This window comes from Blennius ocellaris (assembly GCF_963422515.1).
Source record: "Blennius ocellaris genome assembly, chromosome: 1".
NCBI classification, from domain to species: domain Eukaryota; kingdom Metazoa; phylum Chordata; class Actinopteri; order Blenniiformes; family Blenniidae; genus Blennius; species Blennius ocellaris.
This window is the reverse complement of record NC_137650.1, coordinates 26,442,257-26,461,928: the sequence shown is the minus strand read 5'-3', so window position 1 is coordinate 26,461,928 and position 19,672 is coordinate 26,442,257. Positions and strand designations below refer to the sequence as shown.

Sequence of the window (19,672 nt, the reverse complement as noted above, 5' to 3'; positions counted from 1 at the left end):
CAATTTGACATGCATTCTCGGCAATACTGCCATCAGTGCTTGAGGGAAAAACAGTTTTACGAGTATGTTTCATCACTGTAGTACAGCTATTTCTAATATTCTCCCAATGCAAGCTGCTACAAATAATGTGTCCATTGAAGCGCCGCTGCAACAGTCGTGGTTCAACTACCAGCCCGCTTGCTTCTGGCCAGATCTTTGATTTTCCAGTGGACGGAGTACCCAGCAGAGTGCAGCTTGGATAGGCCGCCAGTCAATCGCAGGGTGCAAACTGAGAGCGATAGACATACACACTTGCATTCATACTCCGGTGCGATTCAAAATGGCCAACAAGTCTAAATGAATATTATTCAAATGTGAGAAGAAGCAGGAGCCCTCGGACAAGCACGCTCAGATGTCACGCAAACTCCACATAGAAAGGCAGCCAAGCCCGACATAGACTCGAGGATCAGACCTTGCCGCTTTGCTACAAGTGATAAACATTGCGACACTCTGCAGCTATCTCTAATCATCCGCTAAATAAATTATTGGAGACCACAGGTATTATTGTTTTTCCCTTCTTGCTTCTGTGTTTTCTGCAGCGACGCCATTGTGTAATCTGCTGCAATAAACTGTTTAACAATGTTGATCCAATACAATCAGACACCTTCCTCATTTATCCTTTGTAAATACTGTGAATATGTACATTTTACATATTGAAGAGTTGAACGTTCTTCTTTGTTTATTGTTGTAAATACGGGTGTTTGTGTGTGTGTGTCTTTTATTGCGTGCTCTTATTGTCTCCATTTCCATTGGCGTGCACAATATGTGACATTTATTATTCTCAAATATTGTTATTCTCTTACCTCTGAGCTTTGTGGAGCTTATTTGATGACTGCATTTCCCCAAGTCTCACCTTAATGTTTGGAAATGCATCAGTATTCCAGTACAACACTAGGAGCGAGTTTATGACTCAGCAAAAACATATGAGGGTATATGTGGATGTAGGGCTTGGATATGTTGGAGTAACACCAGGGTTGGAGCACTCAGTGTTTGGTTTCCACGGGCTTCTCTGTTTCCCAGAGAACTGTGGGAGAACTGATCCTGGGAGGAGAAACATGACCCTCTGCATCCATCCCTATATGAAACCATCATAAAGAACGTGACGCTGCTTGTGTTGGCTCTGTAATCAATCCTTGCTTTTGTCTGTGTCTTGTTTTGCAGGATTCTGAAGCAGCAGGTGTTTTTCAAGTTGGATTTTAGCCCACTGACATTCTCCCACAGCCATGGAATCGGTATGTTGACAAACAACACTTATTTGGGAAAAAAAATACAAGCATCCGCTTGATTCTCTGTCCTTTTAAGGAAACTTTTCTTGTACCACTGTTAGCACTGTCTCTGTTGTTGGATGCTGGTACATATCTTGTGTGTATGTGTGTGTGTGTGTGTGTGTGTGTACGCGTAATGCAACCATCAGGCTCTCTTTAATGTTAGGTATGCAGGAGACTGTGTGCTGGAGATGCTTGTACCAACAGGCAGACTGAAAGCACAGCAGCATTGAGCTCTATCCACTGGAATGCATGTATTAAGAATGGGGCTTAGTGCATGTCTAACCTCTGCTTTCCTGTCCTTTTGTGTGTGTGTGTGTGTGTGTGTGTGTGTGTGTGTGTGTGTGTGTGTGTGTGTGTGTGTGTGTGTGTGTGTGTGTGTGTGTGTGTGTGTGTGTGTGTGTGTGTGTGTGTGTGTGTGTGTGTGTGTGTGTGTGTGTGTGTGTGTGTGTGTGTGTGTGTGTGTGTGTGTGTGTGTGTGTGTGTGTGTGTGTGAAAAGTAGGTCACAGCTTCTGTAGTGCAGAACTAGCATGTGTCCAACAAAAAGCCTTCCATTACCATGTATCTGTTCTGCTTGCACATGCACAATAACGTACTCCAGTGAATGTGATCGCAGTTAAAACCATCTCGATCAAGTATCGAATTTAGGCTAATAACCATTAAAGCATTTTTTGGGGGGGACTTGCTCTCAGGTTCAACTGCTTCACATGCACACAACAGACTTCACAACAGTCCTTCCTAAAGACATGACTTTGCAATGTTGAAATGAAATCCAGTGAATCGTGGTTTGCATTCACAACAATGGCAGTCATATAAGGGACTCATAAAAGGAACATAAATTTAATCAATAGAGGGATATTGGAAATGTCAATCATCTTTTTTTGGCACAGACTCGGAAAAAAAGCATGCAAGTCACACAAAGACGGAACATTTTAAAGATAAACAGTGATGGTTGTTTTAGTCAGGAATCATAAAACCGTCATATGTTTTTGAAAAGATTAGCTGCTGATTGATCGGTGCCTGGATTGCAGATGGCCTTGACACCAACAGCTGCAACATCGGTGTATCCGCCTTTTCTGTTGCACAAGTTTCTCTCTCTCTCTCTCACCTCACTCTTTGTTTCTTTACCATCTTTCTCTCCTACCGGCATCTCTTAAGTCTACGTGCCTGTGGCTGTGCACCCGCAAAGAGCTGCTTGTGTTTACCTCTCCAAGCTGCCTATATCTGCTTACTGTCCGTGGAAACCAAGGAAACTGATCACAAAGCTTATTATGATGCCAGTAGAGTGTGTGTGTGTGCCACTCTCCTCCCCCCTCAGCTCATGTGATGCCAGTCACATGGTTTCCAGGCAAGCAGCTCAGTAAATCAGAATCAGACTTTTATTTTTAACTGCTTTAAATCCTCCACCTGGACTCTGCGGTTAGCCGAACTGACTGATTGATGGTCCTTGTGATTACTTATCCCTTTCCCTGTGATTTCATTGCATCTTGGTTCATCTTCCTCACTGGCATTGGAAGCTCCTGCCATGTCACTGTACATCATGTTTCTTCACTGAGTTTTAGGGAAGTCTGTTAGTGACTTGGTGTCAGTGGGTTAGTTTTGAGAATATTTTGGGGTCTGGTTTAAGTCTAGCAGTTTCTCTATTGCCGGTTGGCTGCCACAGCATGGCACCTGGTTCGTTGCTTAGACATCGCATTGTGTTTTAACATGAATGTGAGACAGAATCTTTGGCATAATAATCAAATTACTTCCTTAGAGATTAATCCCACTACCTGTGTTGTGACCAATTGTCCACATTGCTAGAGAGGTTATTGTGCTTGGAGAAAAAAAAAATCTACATAATGTCTACAGAGGTTTTTTACATGAGTCTCTGAGGCGAATGCATAAGGCAAGTTTGTTTCTGCTTATTGAAATCATCTTCTATACCACTTTATCCAACTTGGATCTCTTGGATCCCAACATTTTGTACGTGACGACTCCATTATGTTCGACCAGAGCTGTTGCACTGGATTCTTCATCCAGTGAAGAAGCCGTACCTTCAATAGGACAATTGATTATGTAAAGAAGTAAAATGCATGTATTGCTTAACAAGAGCACTCGTTATCTACCTATATTGGTTTGAAACGGGAATGAAAGTGTTGCGAGCGTGTATCATTGTCACACGTGACAGACAAACGTAGTGTGAAAAGGCTTTCTCTTTATGCTGTAGCGAGCCACTCGAAGAGCTGATATCCTGTCTTTGAGCTGGGCAACTGAGATGGGACTTGTCTGTGTGTTTGATTTGGTGCAATAGAAAGGCTAACATTCTTGTAATCACACCTCCTCCACTGGTTCTCTCACGGTTCCCCTACTATCTCTTCCTTTTTCTCCAAAGCAGGGCTTGTTCCTCAGTGGGGATTAGTGTGAGCGTCAGGTCTGAACAGGGAAGTGGGTCCTGCCAGTCACATTACATAACTCGCCCCCGCTTCTGCAGCTCGGCCTGGCCCGGTGTGGAGAGACGACCATAGAAGCTTTGTTTTCCCAACCTTCCCTTTTTTTCCCCCCCTCCCCTATGCCGCTCCTCCACCTCCCCCTTGGGCAGACTGCATACTGATGCTGTATAGAAGGAGTCTGTTTGTGGGGAACAGGCGAAGCACTGTGGCACGGAGTGTGGAGAAATACGCTAATAACGAGCTGAATGGCAGCGAGTTCACATCTCAGGCGCAGGAATTTGAGGTCTGCTGTAGGTCGTTCGGTTTTCAGGAAGATGAGAAGTAACGAGTCCCAGTGCTACGTTTTACTGCACAGCAGCATGGCCAGTGATTACACTGAAGGTGAGGGTTCATCTGTAGAGTGTCGTATTTCTGATTCGGGTTTCTCAAGGTTGACCGGCTGTGAGACATCTTGTAAATATTTCCTAATTCTGTATTTTTGGTGTCACTGTCTTGACACCCACACGCACACACACTAACACACTGTTCCCCACCTGGCAGTATGCCACCGTCGGTAGAGTGAGAGTGGGAGGCCGGTGCGCTCGCGTAACGGAGGTTCAGACCTGTTAGCATTTTTGACTGAGGAAAAGTGAGTAACGTAGGCGTGAGGAAAAGGATAGAGGGTATTACATGGTGGCAGATTTATGCACAACATCTTGCCGAATTGGGTTTTTGGCTTGCTCTTCCTTACTACATTTTTTTTCTCCCTCTCTGGAGTTGGGATGGTTGACGAAAAAATACATCAATGGGGAAAGAATCACGCATGAAAGTATGTTGGCATGAGTGCTGGTCACAATAGCAATTTTTGTGCTCCGGATATTTGGGCCCAATTAATGCCGAATATCTGAAGGTTCAGCTCGTGTGGCGGGGAGGGATGTTAAGAATTCAATCTCGAAATGATTATCCGGATAACACCACATTGAGCAAATATTTGGATATTCGGGTCTCGCCCTACTGGGCACCAGAAGTCACTTGCTGTCAAAAAATATGAGCATTGTTCCCCTGTACTAAATTCAACATTAAATATATCAACAATTTCATTTATTCTAATTCAAGCTTTGCTTTTTAGGAACTTGAGTAGCATGTTTACAATCCAAATGTATGCCTGTTCAAATTGAATAGCTTTTATCTTTGGTGTCTTGTTTACATGTTAACAGTGCAGCAACAAATAATGTACTTTATATTGTATTTGCATTTGAATTAAAGTCTGTACACACACCATATGCTTTCCGTTCCTTTTTTAATCATTAATTTAAAAGCAACATTTTTTTCTGAGTGTACTTTTCTGGGCTACTTTCACCCATTATACATACAACCAATATAATTTTTCAACAACAAGGTCTGTTTCTTCAAGCCTTTGTATAACAAAATATGATCTGCCAACCTCTATTCCCAAGGTTGGTGGTTTGATCCAGTAAGTGTCCTTGGGCTCGCCGCTGTGCCCTTGATTTCCTTTAAATGGAGATTGTCACAGTCGGTGTGTGAATGGATGAATGTGAGCAATATTGCTGTCGAAAATGCACCATATAAATACATCCCATTTACCATTTAAAATGCACAGCAGCAGCGTCAGAAAGCTTTCATAGTGTTTTTGTGTGCATCTTGAACTGTCACAGTGGTGACCCTTCAGCTGCGGGGTCCCAACCTGCGAACTCCCAATCCCACGTCCGCTTCTCTAGCCTCGAGTCCACCACTTGTGCCATTTGCTGCAAAGGCCCTCAATGTTTGAACCATGTTGGTTGGTTATTTGCCTTAGTGAAATCTACCTGAATTTCCACTTAAGCCCTTCCTGTTTTCTAACGACTGACATATATTGGAACAAATATAGTAGTCTCTCTGCTCAGCCAAGAGCACAGGCTGTTGTTGTGCTTCAGTGCTTTTTCTGCTCTCGCTGGGAGGTCACAGTTGCTTCCCAGGCACTGTTTTCCACAAGCTTAAGTACATGTTAATGCACGCACGCACAAACAGGATCTGTACCTGATGGTTAGACTGACTTAGCCTTGCTGCTGCTTTATAATGTTGGTGGTCTTGGAATTGCTGCATATTCTCCCTTTTGCTTATTCTATAATCAGCTCCAACCCTGTATTTTAAAAAAGTATCCCGACATGTCATACTCTCCTTGAGTCATACCTGCTTCCCTCTCTTCAAATTTAATTATTGTGAAACGCCAATTTGGCGTTTTGTAAGTGTACCTTAGTGATTATTGTGTAAATCATTTATAATCACAAGAATTGTATGTTGCATTGTTTTCCACTTGATTGTGTCTAACTGGTGATCAGATGCAGTGACTTTGTTGCAGTTATTTTAATGTATGAATAGCAATGAATGTGCTCCGAAATGAGCCTTTTCTCTAAAATCTAGTCAAGGGTTGCATGTCTCCAGTTCTTATTTGTATACTAGCGTGGCTTCATCTCTGCATTTGGAGTTGGGCTTGAGTGTGCTTTCAGTGGATCAGCCATGAGCCAAGTTCCCATCAAAGACGAGCTGCTACACCAAAGACTGTGTTTAGATGTGTTGGCTAATTTTAGAGCCGCTAGGCCCTTGTCCAAGGTGGGGGAGGATAGGATAACACTGAAGTAGCCCTCCCTTCTTACAAGGTTTGGTTTTGTTTGTCCATCCAATAACCCTCGTTCATCCCCTGAGGGTGTTGTGCACCAATAGCAACGTTTTGGCGTTGCTTAACCTGTTGACAAATACATATCTTATTCACATTTCCCAGCCTTCTGAGAGTTTCAGATCTCACGAAGACTTGCAGTAGCAGCACTACATACCTTCACAGAGCTGTCAACATAATTTACAAGAATAGACAGGTATTTCAAGCAGTGGTATTTGCGATGTTATGCGACGTATATAGTTTTAAAAGGTGACTGTGCAGAATTGCAGTCGCCCAAACTAATCGAGCAACTTCTGAAAATCATGGCTTATGTCACATAAGTTCTGGGTAAATACAAGTTTAATTGTAATATTTACATATTTCTACATATGCTCATATAAACAGTAGACCGAAATAACAAACTCATATGTAACATAGTTCATGGTTTTATAGCTTTCCCTGGATTAGCAGTCAGTTTACATTGTAAAACTTAAGCGCATGTTTGACTGCAATGAGTTTCCATACGAAAACCTTCTATTTCTGTACTGTGTGACACGGTGCAATGTTGGTAGGTCTCCTTTTCGAGGAAGGCAGTCAAAATCAAGCAAAGGCCTATTAATTGTTGAATGAGAGAAGAGAGCGTCAAAGATCCCCACTCTACAGTTTCTCGGCATAATGGCTGCAGTAATGGACTCTGTTCCGATTTGTTTATGTCCAAAAGGCGTCTGGTTTCAGGAAAGTTAGCCCTGGAGGGGTGTGGGTATGTTATTTGTCCCTTTTATTTATGTACTTATTTTTTTTTGCCAGTGATCAGAAATCCATCAAATTGAGTGCAAACACTCAGACAGACGCATATACAAAATACCCCCTCACGCACTGATTGAGCCCACGCAACACATGTGGCAAAGCTGTCCCTGTCTGGCCCCACTCTCCTGCCCCTCTCGCTGCCACAGAGCAGTGACCTTGGTTTCAAGTAGCTATACTCCGCTAGAAAGCCAACACCTCTCCGGGGATGGGCTGACCTTGTTGTCTGACACACTGTAAGTCTGCACGCCCCTCTCTGTCCCACTCTTACCCGCTCACACACTCGGAACATCAGCTGCCTGAACAAGTTCTCCTGTGTTAACTTCGCCATGGCAAAGGTGGCACAGTTGTTGTGCGAGCAGCTCTCTTTGTTGTGTTGCCTCAATACAAAGGCAGATAGGCGGTGAGGGTTCAGCAGGTCTGGGCCTCTCCCTAACCAGGTGTTCCTTCGTCAGACAACCTGTCGTCCCAGGGACAACATGCTCTTTTTATGAGGGTGTGTGCAGCAGTGTACACTGCTGTCCCCTCCCTTTAAGCCCGGGCCTTTCATGTCCTGCAGCTGTCCGGTTGTACGAAGCACATGGATGGGTCCCGACTTGTTTATCCATTTCATCGTAGACCCAAAACTCAAATGTTGGACTCAGTTTAAACAAAGCATTGTTGTAATTGTCGAGCTTTCATCATGATGAAGTAGAAAAGTAAATACAAACGGTTTTTAATTCCTTGTTTACATGTAGTTTTAATGTGGTTATAATCAAGGAATCACAGAAAAGGAAGAAACTTTTTTTGCAGCTGACATGTAAACATTGCAATCAGGCTCCTGTTATGCACATAATTTTTTCAGCTGTATCACAATCAAGTTACCTCAACTGCTCAATCTTTCAAATGTACATGCGGGCCTGGGTTTCTTCTGCCCATTACTGTCAGACCTCCCGAACCGTACTGTGCTATTTGGAGTGATTGCAGGGTTTCTTGTCGTCATTAGAGCTGTGCTTCATTGGCTTCAAGGCTTCTGACTGGATTGACCAGTTTGAGTACATTATTGACAGTCAAGCCTGCAACGACACAATGGAAACTAACTCGTTGTGGTTACTGACTGCCTCCGACAAGGGGTGTTATGTTAACATAGTTTTCACAATACCAGGTTGTAAGCAAATATTTAGATAAGCAAGTAAGTTGTAAGAAGTGAAAGTAAGATACTACCAGATGTACTTACCCCGAAGGATGGAAAAATACAAGATGTCACTCAATGTCTGTGGTAATGCCTTCCTCATTTACAAAGGAAATTCTGTAAATACTGTTTGACCCCCCCAAGCCAGTATTCCTCTTTGTCATTCTCATGGTGGTTTCAGTTATTGATGTGGTATACCAACATCTGATGCCCTCAACAGATTTTCAAAATAGATTTCTTTTTGGATATGATGTAACTGAAGAAAATTCTCCATGCTATTAGCTAAACTCGTCCCGAGGTATCTTTACACATTAAAGTCACACTTCAATATTTCCCATGTTTTCTCAAAATAGATTTTGACAAAGCGAAACAAAGTATGTGGGTTTGTTCATTGTTTGATCTGTATGAATGTAAAAACACTGTCAGACGTACACTTAAAGGTATTGACCACGTCTCTGGACCAGGCTGTCGGCGACTTGTTGCAAGGCCGTCTGGAAAACCTCACACTCTTTTATAAAATATAACATTTTGCAAAAATACTCAAACCTGTCAGCGTCTAGGTTTTGATGTGTACCGTCCAGTTGTGTCTGTGTGTTTATGTTTCGCATCAGGCTGCAGGCAGTGTAAAAGCTGGGTCGGGGCCAGTAGCCAGCCAAGAGGACAGACGAGCGAGCAGATGGATCTGTTTGGGGTTAACCCTTCCCACGCCACTTCATCCTCTGTGCCTCTTCCAACCTGCACGTCTCTCTGCAGAGTGATTATGTGTGCATGTGTCTGTGGTCTGGGGGATGGGCTGTACCTTTTATGCTAGTACTACACACTGGCAGGCTGGACATAAACCAGAGAGAGTGAGAGAGACCTTGCCTCAGCAGAATTTCGCCTGCAGACCCTTTGTGCCCTGAACTGTGCGAGTAAATGACTCTTGCCTCCATGTTGGACCTCCTGGTCTGCTGTGGTCCTCTGCTGTTTTGCTACAGCTCTTTCCCCCCTCTGGTGTGCTCTCTGCTGTCTGGTCTCCCAGCCAAACTAGCACTTTGCTTGTTTGTCCTGGGAATGTTTTGCCTTTTCTGGGATATGGAACCATCACAAACTTGTTAGATTCATTGGCTGTCTGCCAACTCTTTTTAGCCAACCAGCCTCCTACTTTATTGCTGTCTTTCAATGGGGAATATTTTTCCTCCAAGCATGCGAAAGGCTCTTTATTCAATCGTAGAAATGTGCCACAGACAGGCATGCACTCAAGCTGACCAGGCTATACACTTTACATAGCCTGGTTGCAATCAAACCGCAACTCTGGTGTCGTGTGCAATATAGGATTTGCATTGGAGAGAAATATTTCTTGCCATACAGCTTGTTATAGCTGACTATTTAAAAATAAGGGCAAAAGTGTATATTTATACATTAAATATATGCTGTTACACAAACATAAAAATAGTTCATTTCATTGTTGTAGGTTATAGTGCATACAAATTCAGTTATTCTGGGATACCGTGAATAAAAGAGACCAATCACAGAAGGGCAACTAAAACGTTTTTCCACCAGTATTGTATTGTCCCATGGTGATCTCTCGGGGTGCACAGTATTGTGTCAACACACAATAATATCGGCTACTTTTTGTGTCCGGGATTTTGACAGAAAAATTGTCAGTTTAAATTTATAGAAGGTGAATGTCAGGATGGAGCCCATCCAATCCGGTATCGGGTCCCGATACCAACGTAATTCACGGATCGGAAGTTTCCTATCCAACCTGCAGAGATTTCCCATCCATGAAGCCTCGTCTGTGCTTTACTGTTGCTGAAATGACTCCACAAGGGGTTCCCTGCTGGCTGCTCTGCTCGCTGGCTGCAAAATGTGAAATGGATTTTCCTGAAGGGTAGCGAGTCTCAATGAGACGCGGAGTAATGAGTCAGGAAATCCATTCCACAGTTTGCAGCCAGAGAGCAGGCGACCATAGCAGCACTGTGGCTATCCACACTTTCACGACAACACATCTGCTGTTTGGACATATTTTCCGCTTAAAACACTGCGAGGCAACACGGCAACGTGCAGTGTTTGCGAAGCAAGGTGGCCTCTCTGCAGCCAGGAATGACCGGTTTAAAATGCTTTTACGATACTTGTATTGCACATGTTGATGTTGCTATAATGATGAATTTGTGATATATCATGCAGCCATCACGATCACATTGATAAAGGGTATTATGGATAAAGGTGAATATAGACAAATTCAGAGGTAAAGGCAGGCTCATCAAATAATACATCGATTTAGGTCTTTTTTTTTTCTGGTGAGCACACGATATTTACTGAGAAATAAACTGAGCATGGCAGACTGAACACGGTATGGGAAACCAGCCGCGTTCACTCAACAAACCTTGCAATCCTGAACCACTGCTTGTCTAACAATTTGCATTGGTCATCTGTCTTCACTTTTCCAATGTGTTTGTAAATTATTTTAGCATGCATGTCTTTATCTCATTTCACTACTCAATATGGTTAATATTAAATTGCATGCAAATGTGTTGTTTTACACATGCCATGTGTTTGTGGCATTTGGTGGCCGAAGGCAGGTCTCTGATCACAAACCAATGGTGTCTAAATCAGCTTTCGGGAATACACTCTCGTTCTCTCTATGAAACAGCAAATAGCAAACCCTGGGAATTAAATGCTCATATGGCATTGCATGTTAGAGAAAACAGAGTGGCCTGGTTCTGTTTATTGGTCCATGAAGCAGAGTATGTCACTAGGTAGTAAAGTTGCTCAAAAAAATGCAGTTTTTCATTCCATCTTCTTTTGGGAAACGTAACACTTCTAGACGGCAATGGTCTAATGGTCATCACTGTATAGATGGGATTGCAAGTGTTAAAGCCACTGTTGTTTCAATGCCAGGCCACTAGCTGGTGGGTTGTTTTATAATAAAACATTGCCCATGAGTGTAGACACCACTAATTCAGATGTTGCTCTTCCAAATGTGCACTTTGTTCAAAAACCTTTTGTTTAATTCCAAAGAGAAAGCGGCACAAAGAGCACAGTTTAATCAGCCATTGTCATTGTAGAGTTTACTTTGCGCTTGAGCACAAAAACCAGTATAAGAAAAGCTTTGGTTTTCCTTAAGCCAACAAAGATGGGGGCATTTTGAAAATATTACACTTTTGAAGCCGCTTTTAAACTGTCATTTTCCGAGACTCGAAACGATATCGTGTAAACTGAACAGCCAAGCCACAACAGAGGTTTGCCATTCTCACCTGAAATTCTTGTCGCGCAAAAAGCGGCTTAATGCCGCAACTTCCTTTTCTTGTTTCAACTTAAAAGCTATCTCATGTTTCTCACTTGGTCCGGCCAGATACTACACTTTAGCTTTGTTTCATTGTGCTTTTCTTATGTGACATACTAGCTTTTCTTATTCAGAGAGCAGATGTGGGTCAGTGAAATTATATAATCTATTGCTATTTGATAACAATGGCTTTCGTTCCCCTCTCTGTTCCCTTCCATTGCCATCACCACAACCAAGACCCACACACTGCACCCCTTTGTCGTCTCCTAATGGAAGTGAGGAGTGACTATGGCATGGGGGTGGGTGGCAGGATGGACATCTGTGATCCTCTCCTGTGTCTCTGGGCTCCACTGCCTCCACCTTATTGTTCTCTGGGATGTAGATAACCATAACAGAAGGAGAGCAGGAGAGCCACAGTCGAGTAGAGAAAAAGGGGCAAAGGAAGGAGGAGCATTGTGGGGCGGCTTTTGTTTCGAAGAAGTATCAAGTCTGTAGTGCGGGTGTTTTATGGGGCAGTGGGTGGGGGAAGGGGCGAGAAAATTGTTTTCAAGCAGCTGACCTCCAATCTGAAATGCATCAATGTCGGCATTTGTGAGTCGACTCGAGTTACGTTTTCAGGTTTCCCTTTTACGTTTACTTTTTCTAATCTGTCTATTCTGCTTTTGTGTTGTAGCCATGGGAACGGAGCTCTCTACCCATTCTGCTTTTCTTTTTTTTTTTTATTATTCTCTTTTTCAGTGGACTGCATAGTTCGTCTTTTCTTATGACCTTTGGCCAAAATGTAGGGTCACCATATTGTGGTTGTGTCCAAAAATGTAATTTATAGCATAGCATTGATATAACAAAATTCCAACTTTAGTCATCTCCCACATAAGGTAGTTTTACAATAAAGCAGAAATAGCTTTAAGATGTGTATACATGCAGCAGTAGACATTCAATACCTTTATCAGACAGTGTTGGTACTGAGATTTAAAGTGAACTAAAATGTTTACAAGAACTTTCAAGCTGATATTTTCAAGTAAGAACAGCAAATTCTTGTGTTTTGGCTGTTCGATCAGGGCAATTGGAATCACTGAAACCAGCACATTTTACAAACGTCTTCCAGATTGCCACATTTTCCCAACCCAATGTGCAAACAGGGGAAATAATAACAATGGCACATTCCACAGTGTTGGGCTACCCTCTCTTTTGGATTTAACAGCGCTTCTCCAATAAAGTGTACATTTACTACACCCATCATCTGTGTCACATGCAAATACACTTTTTCTTTTTTTTAACAAACCCGAGATATTTGCACATATAGGAATAAGAGACCGTTTTAAGTTTGGATGTTTACTTTATGTGAACAGTGATTTTTGCCAACATTGCCATCTCATTGCAAAATTTTCTCAGATGGTTATGCAAAAACCATTTCCTATCAATTGTTCCTGTCCAAATAGGGGCTTAGTTCACCTGTTGGAATTTAAAGGCAAGAAAATCATTATTGAAAGTGTGCTTAACATAAACACATTTTGACCAAAATGACAACAACAACAAAAAAAAAACATGTCATTTTTTTCAATTTGCATGAAAAAGCTTTGAAAATGTGGTCACCTGTTCTTTTGAACCTAGAATCGTATCAGAATTTCTGTGATATTTTTATGATGCAAGTGAAAAAGCACTGCAAGTGTGAAGTGTGTCCTTTTATAGAGACAAAGAAACTATTAACAGATCACACGTTAGTCAGCAGACGAGTTTTTCCCACATTGCACATCAGAGGCCAGTAGTCTAAGGGATTATGAGGGGTGTGTTTGTCTGGTGGTGCTGCAGGATTTGAAATTGAAGCATGTTGTTCCCACTGTGCTTGCCAGTTTCATGTTGTGTCTGTTGGACTGGATTTGTCGGCTCAGATATCACCTCTCTCCTTTGGCCCAGTAAAGTAGGAATCCAAGAACCGTAAAAGTTAGAAAAATCCCTCTGTGCCTTCCAGTTGCCTTCATTATGTACTGCACATTTATGCATCAGTACTGTTGGAAGCAAAGATGACCAATTTGTAAGACATCTGGTTGAAATTATTAATAGTTTCCTTTGACATTTTTCTGTTTCCGTCTCTTCAAGACATGATAGACATGCTTCAGAAATGTTGATTAAATAAAACCCGAGTCCAGGTAAACAGGCACATTTGATGTTTGGCCAAGAGCCTTAATGGAATTTTTAGTTTACATTGGTTGTCATTTTTTCTGCCAATGCCTTTCTTTTCCGATTGATTTTCAACATTTGCTCCAGTTGTGATGATCGTTTGAAAAAGTGTTGTTTGGGAAACCAACGCTGAAATGTCACCTTTCCACCAGTACCTACTCAACCCTACTCGATTTGACACAAATCGCTATTGACGCTTTTGACCTGGTACCAGGTACTTTCATTGTACCTGCTTTGCCGAGGTTCCCAGCTTGAGGCGAGTCGGCAGCATGACCTCGGCAGACGGCAGGCCACTGATTGGCCGTTGCGGGACGACACAGATGAGTCAGAGGCCGGCTCATTCACCCCACCATTTTTTAAAACCCGATCACAAGTGACCGGCTTCCTTGAGTGTCCTCTTTTCACAGCAGATGTTAAAAACCTGATGACAATCCATAACTGTCCTGGCAAATGCCGTTTAACCACATTTCCATTAAAATTTAAAGTCATACCGTTTGTTTGTCTTATTTTAACATCAGCTGCTGTTGAATTCGAAACACCGGACAGTGAAGCACGATCGTAACGATCCATATTTTGTAATAATATTTCTAAAAATATATGCCATTTGTTTTATTATTTGAGCTGAAATCCAATCCATGTTCACTCTTCATCACTTGTGCATTGTGGAGAAAAGCTCCAATGACTCCGCCCACGCCATGGTGGTACTATATTGTAACGGAAAATGACCAAGGCCGAGTAGAGGCGGGGCAAAGCAAGTCGAGTCGAGTAGGGCTGAGTAGGTACTGGTGGAAAAGTGCCAAATGTGTACCAAAGGTTGTCGGTGCCTCATTCCTCTGGCTTAAATGAAATGCTGCTCGTAGCATCTACAACATGATAAACAACTACTCTTGTTCTAAAGCATGCTGATTTATATTGCTGCATTCTCTTTTTTTCCTCATCTTGTCTGTTTTCCCTTGTTATCTCTCCTTCTTCTCATCATATTTTCATCCACATCTCTTGCTGCATATGTATTATTCATCAAACCAGCTTTATTTGCCCTTGTTTCTGTTGAATATTATCATCAGTTGGCTTCTGTATATGTCCACGTTTCACCCATAGCATTTAAACATTCCCAGAAACAGGAGTGTACCTTACTCGACTAAGGCAGCCACCGAAAAGGCAATTTTGAAGGTTTTTATGGATTGATCCGAGGACAATGGAAAGCCGTTTTTACACTGACCTGGAAGTTCGCTTATCTTGATCCCTCCTCTTAGTGGGTGTGGGGTCAATTTGAACGCGTTTGCTCATCATTGGGAGAAAGGCCAATCAACCTGGGTACAATCCAGGGGTTTCTAGTGTGTCGAACTCTGTTGGGCTGCAAGGCGAGCAAAGAATGTGGGAAGTGATCCTGCAAACTCTTGCCAATTGAAACAAGGAGCGAGGAGATTGTTGACAGTTCTGCAGAAATGGCCCTGAATTGGCAAGATGCAGAGGCGAGGGATCTTCTGCTGGTTCATGGGAAGATGGAGACTTCTGTGCAAGTTAGTCTTCGTTCACACTGCAGGGAAATGTGACCCAATTCTGATTTATTGTTTTTTTTTGCTAACAAGTGACCCATATCTGACCTGTTTTGTGGCCGTGTGAAAGCTTTGAATTTTTTTTCCACACCAGACCCAGGCCTCGTTTATATGTGGTTCCAATTTGGACATTTTTCTACATGCGACTGATTTGTCATTGACGTGTGCCCGACATCACGGATGAGCGCCAGAGAAAGCTAATGTTAAAAGCTGTGCTCTTCCCCCCCCCCCCCCCCCCCCCCTCATTCTTTCGTCTTTCCCTCGTCATTTTGTCTAGATTTTGTCAGCTCGTATTCAACAACCGCTTGTGATGGATCGACATGCACTGACCAGTGTTTCCTCCAATTGGAGAGCCAAAAGTCTCTTACCTTTTGATTTTGTTTATGTCGTGCATTTGTGTGTCTATGGTGTGTTCTTTGTTACACATATAATAGATTTATGATTTTAACACGATTCCTACACAGGCTGAGATTTGGGCTGGTTTTGTATTGAGTTGTGTGAGTTTTACGTTGTTTGGGCCGGAAACGGCGAGTCACATCTGGCAACCCTGGCGCTGACCTGCGTCCCATCCATATTTACTTTTGTTGGCAGCATGTTGTACGCATGCGCTCATGGGTCCGAAATCGTCTGGTCCCATCACATTCACACGGCAGTCAGATAGAGGTCACAGTTTAAAATGTAATGTCAAAGATCAAGCCAGAAAATTGAAAGATAGCATCAAGACCTGCAGTGTGAACGTCGCCTTAGTTGGGACCTTCAGAGACGCAGTTTGAGACGATAATGTTGCCAGGCAGTATTGCCGTCCAGATGAGAGAAGCAAGGCTTTTGCAGAACTCTGAAGCGTTATTAGGATGTAACAGGATAACATTACAACTTGTGTACCAGATGTAGGGGGAAAGAATGTCGTCTTTCATTTGATATTGACCAGGGTCCACTGTTGCGTGAACCAAATGCCAAATGCCATCTCTGCATAGTCTCAGACTTGATCACAACTTTGGCTTGGTTGGTCAGTTGTGGTGTGAAAGTGGTATAGGCCTGCGTTATGATATTCTGAGTCTTTTATGGCATTTGAAAGATAAGTATGAGGATAAGAAACATTGCAAGAATAGGTTTAATCTGTCAAAGCTTTTTAGCATCGTGTTTATTATCCACACTGCGACACTTTTAGTAAATCATCCTTTTTATTCTAGAAGAGCATCTCCCACCCTCCCCCAAAAATTATGCCAATTAAAAAGAAGCAACACTAAGACCACACACGAGTAACTTGGTTTCCTGGTATTATTGTTGCACAGTCCTTTTTACAGATTTCACTTTACGCGGGCTGGCATTTTGACATCTTTTCATTTCTGAGCAGATTTGGAGGAGGAAAAAAAAAAAATAAAGCACTATGACCAGTGTGAATGCATTATCTCTGTGCAGGTGAAAGACCATAAAATATTCCCTTTAGATTCTCGCAGGCTTAGTCAGGACACGGCTTTCGCTGGTAGTATGGACATCAGCCCCTCTCGCAATGATGTTCCATTAGATTTCAGCAAGCAGATTGTCTCCGTCTGTTTCTCTTCACCTTCCATCTGCTTTATCTTTCCTCTGCACGTAGTAGCCGGTGAAATGGAGACTTCGGGTCAGACTGTATCAAGATTTTCAGAGCCTGCACAATGGGATATTTTGCCTGAAATCTGCTCCTGCCTATTATTAACTACTCATGATGCAGTTTTAACATGGTCATATTTTACCTGACTGCTTACTTTTTAGTAATTTTAGTAATCTGCCTTGATCTGTTGGGCTATCAGTGTGGGTATAAACATACAGTAGATAACATTCAATAACTCGGTGTTTTAAAAGAAATTTGTAAAAGCAGCCTCGTCTCTGTCGCAGATTGCTTTTTTTTTTTTTCTTTCTTTTTTTTTTTTCCCATGGCCAGAAGGGAGAGTGACTCATTCTCAGCCGCCCTCACATTCAGAGAGTTTGTGTGCTTATGAGGAGCTAGTGGCTTGTTTGTGTGACAGTGATGTGTTCAGATAAGACATCAGAGGTGTGGTTACAGTCTATTTTGTGTCCTGTATCCCTATCTGCTGCTGCTGCTGCTGCTGCTGCTGCTGCTGCTGCTGGCCGCCGCTCAAAATTGAATCATCTACAGAACATGTTCAGTTGTACAGTATTTTTTCATTTTTTCGTTTGATTTGTTTTGTATGTGCACAATGACCTGCTTTGTGCTTCTCGACTTCAACAGTGTCGTCGGTTTTGGTGATCAAACTACTATTCAGCCAGTTGGTCTAGTCGCCGGTTTTGTGTTTAAATTTTTTTTCACGCTTGTATGCACTTCAATTATCATGCACCGCTTGCACTGCATTTGTTGAAAACAGTCTCATTTTAAATGAAGATGGAAATGTGCAAATGTTTCAAAGAACAAACACTTAATGACGTGATAGCATCATCAGTGCACTGTGGTCTGAAGCTGTGGTGCTTGAGATTGCGGCAATTGGTCTGATTTGCCGTACCTGTAGACAAAGAAATACTCTCCAAGTTTTTGTTTTATCCGTGTTATTGCAAAGCTGGTGTTGAATTGTTAACAGGCCCCAAGATGGCTTGAATGCATTATCAGCACCCTTTACCCAGTGTACGTGATTCTGACTTGGTTTTAGATATGCTGCAGGGTTTGTTTTGAAGAAATGACTGAAAGCCGTATTTTTGTGTGTCATCTTTAACATTGGAAATGTCAATGTGAAGCGGCAGCGATTGTTACCCGTACACCAGTTTGTGTATCGACGCAGAATGGACACTTTGCCCCCCCAAGTGTCGCCATGCAATTATGTATCAACTGTGTCTCAGGGGATTTTTCATATATGTGGTGAGTTTGTAAGCTTTTGTGCCGGTATTTCTTTTCATCTGTCTTAATTGTTGGGATAAAATGTTGAAGTTAATGTAAGACCACATTTACAGCTGATGTGCAACACCAACATTGAAAGTCCCACCTCATTTGAATCTCTTTCTACCTGAATTGAAATGTGTGCTTCAGGAGCTCTTTGTTATTTGGGGATTTATTTATTCCGTAATTCATATTTAATTGCACATTGCAAAATTAATTTCGAAAAATGTGTTTAATTGATGCAGCTGGTATTTACTAGGTATCGGGGGGCTTTCCGAGATTATTAAAAGTACCATCATTTCTGTTTCTGTTTATGGGGTTACATGCGCTTGCTAAGCTGTTTGTGGCTGTTGGGCTGTCTAGACAAAGCCTGTAACATTTCACCTGAATGTTCTGAGCATCTGCCATATGCTCCATTGAGATGAGTGGCCTGTATTTGCTGGGACAGCCCCGCCCCCACCGGATCCAGCAGGCATCAAACTCACCTACACTCTGCCCCGGCGTTCATTTATCACATGAGACCCGGACATTTCCTCGAGATTATAGCGCAGTGTTGACAAAGCACTAACAAGTTCTTGCAGTAAGCTCGAAGTTGTTGTTATTAATCTAAAATATAGTCACGTCATTTTGATATCCAATAGCAGCACCATTGTTGTTTTGGTGAAGAAATCTTTGCAAGTAAAATTCAGGGAAATGGACTGCTGGTGTGCAGAAAGGTGAAGGGAGGCCAAATAATTGTCTGATTGGAACCTCTATTTTTAACATAAATACTCAATCATAAATACCTCAAACTTGGTGAGGAATTATGTATTGCATCTCATGACAGCTATGTGACAGCTCTGCCTCTGATTTCATCCAATAATAGTATCGTTTAGAATCACAAGCAAGATCCCTCATATCAATAAACAAACCAAAGAATGAAAAGTCCGACCATAATTAAATATTCTTCAAATAAACTAACTCAAAGTAATCTTGGCTTATTATGTTTGGCTCTAGTTATTTGCCCAATTTTTTTTTATTGTTGGACTTGTTGGATCTGTGTATATTTTCTTCCACTTTAGATTTGCTATGGAAAACTTGAAAACATCAGCAATTTGATTCAGTTATGATACGTGATGCATTAAGTAAATTCTGTGCCGATTCAAACTGAATTCTGTCTGAGCTCTGTTGAGGGTCACAGTTTAACAGCATGACACAAACTGCGTGTGTGTGTGATAGGAAGTTTGCAGCTTTTACCCACAGAGGTGTGGCGTTGTCTTTTATTGACACCTCAAGCTTTGTCAAAGTTTATGCTGAAATGCTGCGGCTTCCTCTACATCGCGATTCATCAACATATTCTGTGCTTCTTTGTGCTTCTCTATTTCAAGCGCGATGTGAAAGGAATTCACCGCCAATGTTTTTCCAGCAAGTCGCATCGCATGAAACACACGTCACTGAGGGTCTTAGGAAATCATTAGATC

At 42.2% G+C, this 19,672-nt stretch overlaps 1 protein-coding gene across 2 annotated transcripts in view; it reads left to right on the top strand.

Moving 5' to 3' along the window:
- Window positions 1-19,672, top strand: part of ankrd11 (ankyrin repeat domain 11) — a 112,240-nt gene that overhangs the window by 29,425 nt on the left and 63,143 nt on the right. For both annotated transcript variants that reach the window (XM_080497003.1, XM_080497002.1), the window contains exon 2: window positions 1,201-1,271. The gene's annotated coding sequence lies outside the window, so the exon portion shown is untranslated. The remainder of the gene's footprint in view (window positions 1-1,200; window positions 1,272-19,672) is intronic.